This window comes from Triticum aestivum, chromosome 5A (genome assembly GCF_018294505.1).
Source record: "Triticum aestivum cultivar Chinese Spring chromosome 5A, IWGSC CS RefSeq v2.1, whole genome shotgun sequence".
Taxonomy (NCBI): domain Eukaryota; kingdom Viridiplantae; phylum Streptophyta; class Magnoliopsida; order Poales; family Poaceae; genus Triticum; species Triticum aestivum.
Window position 1 is genome coordinate 427,409,826 of NC_057806.1, and position 13,656 is coordinate 427,423,481.

A 13,656-nucleotide genomic window follows, 5' to 3' on the forward strand; every position below is an offset into this window, starting at 1 on the left:
TTTCAGACTCCGAAAAGGAATAGGTATGTGGTACGGTAAGTAAACCGACTCCAAAACAATTTTTAAGGAAATATTTCTCCGTTTTGGAATATTTAGAAAAATGGAAAATTAAGTAGCAGTCCGGGAAGGACACGAGGGCCTCACGAGGGTGGAGGGTGCGCCCTACCCCCCTGGGCGCGCCCCCCTACCTCGTGAGCTCCTCGTGTGCCTTCCGGACTCCGTTTTATTGCACGATATGTATTTTGGTCGGTAAAAATTCATTATATAATCTCCCGAGGGTTTTGACTCCCGTATCACGCAAAAATCTCTTGTCTTTGTTTCGAATTGTTTTCTGTCAGGGTTTTCAAGGCCAGGCACTATGTCATCTCCCTCCTCCTCCAATCATGAGGGCAATGATGCTTGGCTAATGAAGATAGAGCTGAAGAGAGAAGAACCTATGGAGATCAATAAAGATGAAGGGATCAAGAAGGCCGTGGAGGACCAAGTTCCAGCAATAGAAGACACCCTTCAACTGGATCATAATCTTCTTACCCCTACAGAAATCGAAGCTTTCAAGATGATTGAGTTGGCTCGTGTCGGTGTCAAAACCGGCGGATCTCGGGTAGGGGGTCCCGGACTGTGCGTCTAGGCCGGATGGTAACAGGAGGCAAGGGCACGAAGTTTTACCCAGGTTCGGGCCCTCTCGATGGAGGTAAAACCCTACGTCCTGCTTGATTAATATTGATGATATGGGTAGTACAAGAGTAGATCTACCACGAGATCAGAGAGGCTAAACCCTAGAAGCTAGCCTATAAGATCAGAGAGGCTAAACCCTATGAGCAAGCAGAGAATGCCCCTAATCCATCCAAAGGAGAGCGGGTGTGCCCTGTCCCTTACTTAATAAGGGGGCTCGGATTTCCCATCCACCCATTTCTCCGGGGGCTGCTGGAGTTCTACGGCCTCCAGCTACATCATCTCACGCCTGCCTCGGCATTGCATATCGCGGGCTTTGTAGCCCTCTGCGAGCTGTTCTTCGGTATTGAAGCTCATTTCGGACTGTGGAAGGAGCTATTTTGCCTCGTGCCCCGTTCCAAGAAAGGGTCAATGTATCAAGTGAGCGGAGCCGAAGTATGGCGCATCGCCAGGACCGGATATCTATCCGGAACCCCAAAGAAGGCGTCCGAAGATTGGCCCTCGGAATGGTTCTATATAGAAGACGTCCCGCTGCCGGATCCTATCCGGATCGGCCTCCCAGAATTCGGTAGTGCTCCCTTAAAGAAGCGCCTAAGCTGGCGTCCACGGAGCCCTCAAAGGAAAAGTGACAGGGACATCATTTACCTGATGGGCCGAATAAGATTGTTGGCCCATTCCGGACTAACCATTATCGGAGTTATGGCCGAATGCATCATGCGGGGGGTGCAGCCGCTTCAGTATAGAAGTCACCCCATGTGGGATTTCAACGGGGAGGACGACGCCACCCACTACGGCCATAAAGGGTCGGATTCAGTTGCCGCTCTATTAAAGATCTTGTCCACTTTGTACAAGGGAGAAGAGGAGGAATTTCTCTGCATCAACCCACAGGGTGGATTCTCTATGCACAATCCCCCAAGCTGGGTAAGTGGTCGCATTTACTTGCTCATCCGTTTAGTGTTCCCATTGTTAAATACTTAGTCTGATGACTTCAACGCGGGAACTGCGCCGGGCTGTTAAGGAAATAAGCAGCCCGCCTCCACAACCCGAGGACCCAGGACGGTCTCTCGACCCGGCCTCTCAAGAGGATACGGACATATCTGTGGAGCTGATTGATGGAGTGTTCCATCAGTTGAGCGAGGACAACGCCTTGGTGGCCGTTATGGCCGATTACCCAGGGCTAATCCTGATGCCCCAGGTACTTGAGATCGAAGTCCCAGTCCCCGGATAGGGGTCCGTCCACACATGTTCAATTTCCTGACTGCAACCGAACTCTGCAGGGGAGGTTTTTGAGGCGGAAGGCCGAACCTGTGGCGACAAGCCAACGAGGGGCCGCAGGGCCCCGTGGGCAGAAAAGAGGTGTGGTCCGGACCGAGGCATCAGCGCAAAGGTATGGCGCGCCCGTTTACCCTAGTTGTTATACCTTCGAGGCACATTTGACACCCGTGCCCTCTTCAGGACAAAGAGACCTCGCCGGACTATATTCGGAGAGGCTACCAATCGCGCCTCCACCAGCCAGGCTCCAAAGCCTAGTCCCGGGGCGGAGGCGAACGCAAGCCGTGTGCCGGACGTTCCTCCGATGGAGGATGTGGACGGGTTGTCTGCCACCAACTCTGAGGTGGAAAGCGCCATGAACCACAGGCGTCGCCGGGCAATTCTTCGCGACGCTTGCTTCTCCCAAGAGGCGTTAGATGCCTTCAATTCGGGAGATGCGCACCTTCGTGCCGCTCAAAATGGTCTAGCCAGAGCCACAGAGCAATATGTAAAAGACATACGGGTAAGAAAATTTTGGTAAATATATATGTAGCAGTAGCCCCCGAGACTTGAAACAGTTAGAATAACTGGTTTAAGGATCATTTGATATGCAGGTTCTTACAGAAAAGAATTCCCTACTGCCCCAGGAGCTGGAAGAGTGCAAAGCCCAACTGGAGGCTGCACTAGCCGCGGCAGGGGAGCCTAAGGAGGCCCCCTCTGGTAATATACATTTCGAAAGATAAGTATTTTGCGAAGCACGACTTTGGTGCGAATCTGACAAATAAAATTGCAGATGGCGCTAGATTGAATCCGGAAAAGCAACATCTCCTACGCCAGCTAAAGATGGTGAGAGGGTGCTATTAAAGGTGATGGGGGAGAAGAACGTTCTCCAAGATGCCAACACCCGGCTGGGCGTCGAGCTGAAAGACGTTCGTGCCCAGCTATCAAACTCCGTGAAGGAGAATCAGCGGCTTCGGCGCGGCATATTTAGTAAGTGCTTGAACAAATCTTTTGAAAGAAAGTTCGGAGGGGAAGTCGACTGGCAGAGCAATGTCTGTAGGTGTGTTAATAGGTCGTCCGGCGGAGGAGATGCCCGGTTCCACGGGTGACCTTCTTCCCGAGCTCTCGCAACTGCTCGATCGAGTTCGGCAGGTGATGCGAGGTGTCGCCCAGGCCCTGTGGCCATCCGTCTCCATGCCCGAAGGTATTAGAGAGCTTGCGGAGAAGCTAAAGGGAGCACGGCGGCGCTTCCAAATGTGGAAGATATCAGCCTGCCGTCAAGGCGCTAGGGAGGCCTGGGCCATGGTGAAAACGCGGTACTCAAAGGCTGGCCCCAACCACATGGCCGAGATTGGTCCTATAGGGCCCGATGGGAAGGAGATCCCTGTAAGCTTAGTCTATGGCCAAGTAGAGTTGGTCGCAAAGTACTCCCAGCAGGACTGTAAATTAGACAGCCTGTTAGATGGTATTGAAGAGGAATACAATCAGTCAAAATGACTATGTAATTGAATTGACATTTATGATGCCTTCTAGCCGGATTGTAATCATTTGTCATGGCCAACCTTTTCGCTTCAACCTCGGGGCCTGACGGTCCGGAGTGTGTCCGAATTCCCATGCGGTTATATAGGAACCGGGGAATGCTTGGAGACCAGGCGTAGGGGTCATTAGTGCGTGAACAGACAAGTGCCTGACTAGTTATGTTATATTACATGGTTAGTAAGAAACATCTTCTAGGGAGAATAGTTCCGTTAGGGGTTCCATTCCCTGGGGGGCATGCCCTAAAGTGCATGTCCATGCTGCGAAAAGAAACGCAGGAAAAACGTCTGGGGGCACATAGATAAAGAAAAAGATCATCTTTAGTTCACCGACCGAATATTCTCTTAAGAACGCTAGCTTTCGGCTTCACCCAGTCTGAGGTACACGTCCAGCTTATCCGGCAGTAACAATCGCAGAGGTGCTCCCTTTACCACCTAGCCGAATAATCGGGAACGTAGGGGTAAGCACAGGAGCCAGGCAACCCAGCTTGGCCAAAACTTAAGTCATATCGATGCATATAATGGCGAATAAAAGGTACATGCGGAAATTTGACACATGTGTTAGGCATGAATCCCGTATAAATAAGCTTTTGTTTAAAGAAGCCCCCAGGTTTACTGAGCGCGGATAGCGCGTTAATTTGTGAGCCTTTAAAGGTTATAAGAGAGAGAGAAAGGGAGAAGGAGAGAAATGTAAGATGGACAGTATATAAAAAATGGACAGAGTAAGGAGACAAACACAGGATCCGGCGCTAGGCATAGAGTCTTCGGAGACGGGCTGCGTTCCATGGGTTCGGCTCGAGTCGGTTATCCGATGCGTTTCGCAGGCGGTACGCTCCACCAGTCAGGACTTGGTCAATTATGAAGGGACCTTCCCACTTGGGCTTGAGTTTGTCCTTTTTCTTGTCCGGCAGGCGTAGAACTAATTCGCCAACGTTGTAATTTTTGGCCCGTACTCTCTGCTTTGGTATCTTCGAGCTTGCTGTTGATAGAATGCGGAACGGGCTTTCGCCATGTCACGCTCCTCCTCTGATGTGTCCAAATTGTCCTGCTGATCGAGCTCGGCTTCTCTTTCCTCGTACATGCGCACTCGAGGTGAGTCATGAATTATGTCGCAAGGCAGAACTGCCTCTGCGCCGTACACCATGAAGAATGGTGTGTATCCGGTGGTGCGATTCGGCGTGGTCCGCAGCTCCCAGAGTACGGAGTCGAGCTCCTCTACCCAGTGCGTGTTAGATTCCTTGAGGGACCACACTAGTCTGGGTTTGATGCCGCTCATGATAAGACCATTTGCACGTTCGACCTGGCCGTTAGTTTGTGGGTGATAGACGGAAGCATAATCGAGCTTTATGCCCATGTTTTTGCACCAGAGTTTTACCTTGTCGGCCGTAAAGTTCGTGCCGTTATCAGTGATGATGCTGTGGGGGACGTCGTAACGGTGTACAACCCCGGATATGAAGTCTATCACAGGTCTGGATCCGGCCGTCTTAACAGGCTTGGCTTCTATCCATTTGGTGAACTTATCCACCATGACCAGTAAGTATTTGTGCTTGTGGGTTCCGCCTTTAAGGGGTCCAACCATATCAAGCCCCCAGACCGCAAAGGGCCAAGTGATGGGGATAGTTTGGAGGGCGGTGGGTGGCATATGGCTTTGGTTTGCAAAGAGCTGGCAGCCGGCGCATCGTTGGACTAAGTCCTGAGCGTCTGCCCGGGCCATCGGCCAATAAAAGCCTGTACGGAAGGCCTTGCTTACCAGGGCCCGGGCTGCAGCGTGATGACCGCGGAGTCCGGCATGGATTTCAGCCAGGAGATTCCGCCCCTCCTCTTTGGAGATGCACCTTTGAAGGACTCCGGTAGTGCTTTTCTTATAAAGCTCTCCCTCGTGGACTCTGTAGGCTTTTGATCGCCACACTATGCAGCGTGCCTCATTTTGGTCCTCGGGGAGTTCCTGCCTAGTAAGGTAGGCGAGGAATGGTTCTGTCTACGGGGCGATGACGGCCATTATTACGTGGGCTGAAGGTGTTATTTCAATGGCAGAGCCTCCGATTGTGTCAGAATGTTCGGTGTCGGGCAGTGCGGTTGGGTCCGGGCAGTTATTGTTCGGGTCCCCTTCCCATGCCACGGATGGCTTGAAAAGCCTTTCCAAGAAGATGTTGGGGGGGGACTACATCGCGTTTTGCACCGATGCATGCCAGGACATCTGCCGCCTGATTATTTTACCGGGCTATATGGTGAAATTCAAGTCCTTCGAACCGAGCTGACATTTTTAGGATGGCATTGCGGTAAGTTGCCATTTTCGGATCCTTGGCATCGAAGCCTCCATTTATTTGGGAGATTGCGAGGTTCGAGTCCCCGCGCACCTCTAGGCGTTGGATGCCCATGGATACTGCCATCCGGAGACCATGTAGAAGGGCCTCATATTCGGCTGCATTGTTGGAGTCTGTGTACAGAATTTGTAGTACGTATTGAACTGTGTCTCCTGTGGGGGACGTTAAAACGACGCCAGCCCCCAGTCCAGCCAACATTTTGGAGCCGTCGAAATGCATGATCCAATTTGAATATGTGTCGTACTCTCTAGGGAGTTCGGCCTCTGTACATTCTGCGACGAAGTCGGCCAAAACTTGTGACTTGATGGCTCGTCGTGGCTTATAAGTTATGTCGAACGGGAGGAGCTCGATGGCCCATTTCGCAATCTAGCCCGTTGCGTCACGGTTGTTTAAAATGTCGTTAAGTGGTACTTCTGAGGCTACTGTTATTGAACACTCTTGAAAGTAGTGTCGTAGCTTCCGGGATGCCATGAATACCGCGTACGCAATCTTTTGATAATGCGGGTACCGTGATTTGCATGGAGTGAGGACAATGGACATATAATAGACCGGCCTTTGAAGGGGGAATTTGTGTCCGTCCGCTTCTCGTTCGACGACGAGCACTGCGCTTACAACCTGATGTGTTGCTACGATGTACAATAGCATTGGTTCGCCGGTGTTTGGCGTGGCCAGGACTGGGTTTGTTGCCAGTATGGCTTTTATTTTGTCGAGTCCGGCCGTGGCTGCGTCCGTCCATTTGAAGTGTTCGGTGCACCGAAGGAGGCGGTAAAGGGGAAGGGCCTTTTCTCCCAAGCGGGAGATAAAGCGGCTTAGAGCCGCCACACATCCGGTTAACTTTTGTATTTCTTTGAGGTCCTTTGGGATATCCAGTTGCGACAGAGCTCGGATCTTGGTTGGATTTGCTTCAATTCCTCTACTGGATACAATGAAGCCCAAGAGCTTTCCGGCTGGAATGCCGAAAACGCATTTTTCCAGGTTGAGCTTGATGTTGTATGTTCGGAGATTATCAAATGTGAGCCTCAAGTCGTCTACTAGAGATTCAACATGTCTTGTTTTGACGACCACATCATCTACATATGTGTCCACTGTTTTACCGATCTGGCTTGCCAAACATGTCTGAATCATGCACTGATATGTTGCGCCGGCATTTTTGAGCCCGAAGGGCATCGTGTTGAAGCAGAATGGCCCGTATGGTGTGATAAATGCCGTTGCGGCTTGGTCTGGTTCTGCCATCTTGATTTGATGGTAGCCAGAATATGCATCAAGGAAACACAACGAATCGTGTCCTGCGGTAGCATCGATAATTTGATTGATGCGGGGGAGGGGGAAGGGATCCTTTGGGCAAGCCTTGTTAAGGTCTTTAAAATCAACACACAGGCGCCAGGATTTGTCCTTCTTTGGTACCATCACCAGGTTTGCTAGCCAGTCCGGATGTTTTATATCTCTGATGAATCCGGCCTCTAATAGCTTTGCTAGCTCCTCTCCCATAGTCTGTCTCTTAGGTTCGGAAAAAAGCCGAAGAGCCTGTTTGACAGGTTTGAATCCTGTTTGGATATTTAAGCTGTGCTCGGCCAGTCTACGTGGGATTCCTGGCATGTCTGAAGGATGCCAGGCGAAAATGTCCCAGTTCTTTCATAGGAACTCTCGCAATGCGGTGTCGACATCAGGGTTTAACTGTGCCCCGATGGAAGCTGTTTTATTGGGGTCCGTTGGATGGACTGGGAATTTGACTATTTCGTCTGCTGGTTTAAAGGAGGTAGATTTGGATCGTTTGTCGAGTACCACATCGTCCCTATTCACCGTAGAGCGCAGCGCAGTCGGCTCCTCAGTCGCTAGGGCTTCGGATAGTGCCTTGAGGGCCAATGCGGCTGTCTTGTTTTCGGCGCGGAGTGCTACGTCTGGATCACTAGCGAGAGTGATGATCCTGTTAGGCCCGGGCATCTTGAGCTTCATGTACCCATAATGGGGTATTGCTTGGAAGATTGTGAATGTTTCCCGCCCTAGCAGAGCGTGATAACTGCTGCTGAACGGGGCCACCTGGAACGTGACCTCTTCGAACATGTAATTGTCCGGCGTGCCGAACACCACATCTAGTGTGATTTTTCCTGTACAGTGCGCTTCCCGACTGGGGATTATTCCTCTAAAGGTTGTGCTGCTTCGCATGATGTGGTTCCAGTCTATATCCATTTTTTGAAGAGTTTCCTCATAGATGAGGTTCAATCCGCTGCCGCCGTCCATGAGTACCTTGGTAAGACGAAAGCTGTCCACTATTGGACTGAGGACCAATGCAGCTGGTGCTCGGGCTGTTCGGAATTTAGGTTCATCACTGGCGTTAAAGGTAATGGTCGTGTCACTCCATGGGTTTATTGTTGCTACTTGGTAGACTTCGGCAAGGCTGCGGAGTGTCCTTTTTTGCATACTATTTGATGCGAAGGTCTCGAAGACTGTTATACCATATTGGTGTCTCTGGGGTGGCTTTCTGTGGCCTCCAGAATTAGGAGGTTTTTGCCAATTTTGGCCACCTGCCGGAGTATCCAACATGCTCTAAGGCTGTGAGTTGGTGTGGCGTCCTCTGTACTATGAATTTTACAGGGTCCATTAAGCCATCCTTCCAGTACGGTTACATGCCCTGTAGAGGGTTTTTGCCTTTTGGTGTTTGACCCGGGTGTCTGGCGATGATGCACCCTTTTATTTCGGACTAGGCTTGCCTTAAGGGTCGGATTGTCCCAAAATTTTGTTTCGGTTTTCCGGGCGCTTTCCATCGCACAGTACTTTCGTACTATGGACGCTAAATCAACGAAGTGTGTAATATCACGGCGACTTATGGCATTGAGCATTCCCTTGTCCGTGCAATTATTGCAAAAGAATGAAATTGTGTCTTCCTCGTGGCAGCCCTTTATCCTGTTCATAACTAGGAGGAATCTGGCCCAGTAATGATGTACTGTTTCTTTGGGCTCTTGCCTGATTTGGGATAGATCACTAATGTTCGAGTGGGTGGGCGGAATTAAATCCGAAGCCTTACCCCTTCTGAGGCTCAGAGGCCGAGGAATTTCCGAACTCAAAAATTTGGATTCCTGGATGTCGTCCAATGAATCCAGTCCGTCGCCTGATTCTAGGTTCAAGTCTTGAGTGATATCCTCCCCTCTGCGGACATCCGGCTTGGAGGGATCAGGAATCCGGACGTAGCGAGTCCTTAAGATAGATGAAGGGTCGCCGCACTGTCCCTCTACCACGGCAACGTGATGGGTGACTTGGGGAGAGTTAATATCTCTCAGATCGGTTTTAGGCCCAATCTGGTCGTAATCCGTAGCGACTCCCAGGGCGGCGAAGCGATCCGAGAGCTCGTTTATGGAGGAAAGCTCTATTGGATCTAACTGCTCGGCAAGTTCCGAGTTGACATGAAGATTGTTTTCGATGGCTCGAGAGGTCATCGTCGGCGCAGAAGCCGAACAAGTGGTCATAAGAAAACCGCCTAGCCGGAGGGTTTGGCCGACAGCCAAAGCTCCCTTAGAAACGGTGTCGTATTTAAAGACGGGACGAGGCATCCTTCCTGATGGCGATGACACAGAGGAACTCTCAATGAAAGCACCAATATCAGTGTCAAAACCGGCGGATCTCGGGTAGGGGGTCCCGGACTGTGCGTCTAGGCCGGATGGTAACAGGAGGCAAGGGACACGAAGTTTTACCCAACTTCGGGCCCTCTCGATGAAGGTAAAACCCTACGTCCTGCTTGATTAATATTGATGATATGGGTAGTACAAGAGTAGATCTACCACGAGATTAGAGAGGCTAAACCCTAGAAGCTAGCCTATGGTATGATTGTTGATGTGTATGTTGTCCTACGGACTAAAACCCTCTGGTTTATATAGACACCGGAGAGGGTTAGGGTTACATAGAGTCGGTTACAATGGTAGGAGATCTGAACATCCGTATTGCCAAGCTTGCCTTCCACGCCAAGGAAAGTCCCTTCCGGACACGGGACGGAGTCTTCAATCTTGTATCTTCATAGTCCAGGAGTCTGGCTGAAGGTATAGTTCGGCTATCCGAACACCCCCTAATCCAGGACTCCCTCAGCTCGTATACAAAATAAGTATCTCACATGTGAAAATATTTTGTTGAAGGAGCATATCATCGCACTCAAGGGCATTATCCGCAAGTTAGAAGACCTTCTACGCTCGATGTGCGACTATCCATCATCAACAACACCTCCATCGTCTCCTCCAACAAAGAAGAATTGAGTATCTAGGTATGGGCACTCCACTTGGCAACTATCAAGCTTGGGGGAGTGCCCCGGTATTGTATCACCCTCACCTTTATCTTTACCGTTTTCCTTAGTTCAATCCTATTAGTAGTATTTTGATCTAGTCGAATAAAGTTTATGGCATGATCTAGTTGTGAGTTTTGCTTTATTATCCTTCTATGTAATCGAGTTCGTGAGCAATATAATAAAGATTAGTGTTGAGTCAAGGGCTTGATTGTTTTGCCATGATCCTAAGTGAATAAAAGAAAAGAGAAAGAAATAAAAAGAAACAAAGAGATCATATGGATCTCATGGAGAGTAATGAGCTCACATAGAAAAAGGATGATGAATAAAAGTTGTTGAGAGTTGACAAGCATAGTTTTGGTCATCGTCGCAATTAATAGGAAGTAATAAAGAAAGAGAGGTCTTCACATATAGATGTACTATCTTGGACATCTTTTATGATTGTGAGCACTCACTAAAATATGACATGCTAAAGAGTTGACATTGGACAAGGAAGACAACGTAATGGGTTATGTTTTCTTACATCTGAGATAAATTATAGTCTTGGATCTTCCAACATGTTGAGCTTGCCTTTCCCCCTCATGCTAGCCAAATTCATTGCACCAAGTAGAGATACTACTTGTGCAAGTAGAGATACTACTTATGCTTCCAAATACCCTTAAACCAGTTTTGCCATGAGAGTCCACCATATCTACCTATGGATTGAATAAGATCCTTCAAGTAAGTTGTCATCAGTGCAAACAAATTGCTCTCTAAATATGTATGATTGATTGGTGTGGGAGAAATAAGCTTTATACGATCTTGTGATGTGGAAGTAATAAAAGCGACGGACTACATAATAAAGGTTCATATCACAAGGGAAATATAAAGTGATGTTCTTTCGCATTAAGATTTTGTGCATCCAACCATAAAAGCGCATGGCAACCTCTGCTTCCCTCTGCGAAGGGCCTATCTTTTATCATTATCTTCTACCTTATGCAAGAGTCATGGTGATCTTCACCCTTCCTTTTTTACACTTTATTCTTTGGCAAGACAGTATGTTGGAAAGATCATGGTATATATGGCTAATTGGATGTGGGTTTTCATGAACTATTACTGTTGACATTACCCTTGAGGTAAAACGTAGGGAGGCCATACTATAAGCCCCTATCTTTCTATGTGTCCGATTAAAACTCCACACCCATAAGTATTGCATGAGTGTCAGCAATTGTGAAAGATTATATGATAGTTGAGTATGTGGACTTGCTGAAAAGCTCTTATACATTGACTCTTTCCTATGTTATGATAAATTGCAATTGCTTCAATGACCGAGATTGTAGTTTGTTAGTTTTCAATGAAGTTTACGATTCATACATGATATTGTGATTGAATTATTACTCTAGCATTAGAGATCATATGACAAAAATTATATAACTTGCTGTTATAAGAATGATCATGATGCCCTCATGCCTGTATTTTATTTTTATCGACACCTTCATCTTTAAACATGTGGACATATTTTTCGATTTCGGCTTTTCGCTTGAGGACAAGTGAGGTCTAAGCTTGGGGGAGTTGATACGTACATTTTATATCAATATTTATTGCATTATGGGCTGTTATTTCACATTATGTCACAATACTTATGGCTATTCTCTCTTATTTTACAAGGTTTACATAAGGAGGGAGAATGCCGGCAGCTGGAATTTTGGGCTGGAAAAGGAGCAAATATTAGAGACCTATTCTGCACAACTCCAAAAGTCCTAAAACTCCACGGAACACCTTATAATAAATAATGAAAAATCCTCGCCAAAGATGAAGACCAGGAGGCCCACACCCTTCTCACGAGGGTGGGGGCGCGCCCCCCTGCCTCGTGGGCCCCCTGGTGGCTCTCCGATGACCATCTTCTCCTATATGAAGTCTTTCATCGAGAAAAAAATAAGAAGCAACCTTTCGGGACGAAACTCCGCCGCCACGAGGCGGAACCTTGGCGGATCCAATCTAGAGCTCCGGCAGAGCTGTTTTGCCGGGGAAACTTCCCTCCCGGAAGGGGAAATCATCGCCATCATCATCACCAACGCTCCTCTCATCGGGAGAGCGCAATCTCCATCAACATCTTCATCAGCACCATCTCATCTCAAAACCCTAGTTCATCTCTTGTATCCGATTCTTGTCTTCAAGTCCGGGATTGGTGCTAGTAGGTTGCTAGTAGTGTTAACTACTCCTTGTAGTTGATGCTAGTTGGTTTAATTGGTGGAAGATCATATGTTCAGATCCTTTATGCATATTAATACCCCTCTGATTATGAACATGTTTATGCTTTGTGAGTAGTTACATTTGTTCCTGAGGACAAGGGAGAAGTCTTCCTATTAGTAGTCATGTGAATTTGGTATTCATTCGATATTTTGATGAGATGCATGTTGTCTAGCCTCTAGTGGTGTTATGTGAACGTCGACTACATAACACTTCACCATTATTTGGGCCTAGAGGAAGGCATTGAGAAGTAATAAGTAGATGATGGGTTGCTAGAGTGACAGAAGCTTAAACCCTAGTTTATGCATTGCTTCGTAAGGGGCTGATTTGGATCCATATGTTTCATGCTATGGTTAGGTTTACCTTAATACTTTGTTGTAGTTGCGGATGCTTGCAATAGAGGTTAATCATAAGTGGGATGATTGTTCAAGTAAGAACATCACCCAAGCACCGGTCCACCCACATGTCAAATTATCAAAGTACCGAACGCGAATCATATGAACGTGATGAAAACTAACTTGACGATATTCCCATGTGTCCTCGGGAGCGCTTTTCCTTATATAAGAGTTTGTCCAGGCTTGTCCTTTGCTAAAAAAAGTATTGGGCCACCTTGCTGCACTTTATTTACTTTTGTTACTTGTTGCTCGTTACAAATTATCTTATCACAAAACTATCTGTTACCACTTATTTTAGTACTTACAGAGAATACCTTGCTGAAAACCGTTTATCATTTCCTTCTGCTCCTCGTTGGGTTCGACACTCTTACTTACCGAAAGGACTACGATAGATCCCCTATACTTGTGGGTCATCACACGGGAGGGTAGGACAAAAGATGTCAGGCAAGTTTTTTTCCATAAGCACGTATGACTATATTCGGAATACATGCCTATATTACATTGACGAACTGGAGCTAGTTCCGTGTCACCCTATGTTATGATTGTTACATGATGAACCGCATCCGGCATAATTATCCATCATTGATCCGATGCCTACGAGCTTTCCATATACTGGTTTACGCTTATTTACTTTCCCGTTGCTATTGTTGCAATCACTACAAAATACCAAAAACATTACTTTGCTTTCATTACTCTTTTGTTACCATTACCATTACTATCATATTACTTTGCTACAAAACACTTTGTTGTAGATACTAAGTTTCCAGGTGTGGTTGAATTGACAACTCAGCTGCTAATACTTGAGAATATTCTTTGGCTCCCCTTGTGTCGAATCAATAAATTTGGGTTGAATACTCTACCCTCGAAAGTTGTTGCAATCCCCTATACTTGTGGGTAATCAGTTAACACTTAGCGAATACATGAACTCCTCAAACTATAGTCATCACCGGGAGTGGTCCCGATTATTTTCACTTCGGGGTTACCGG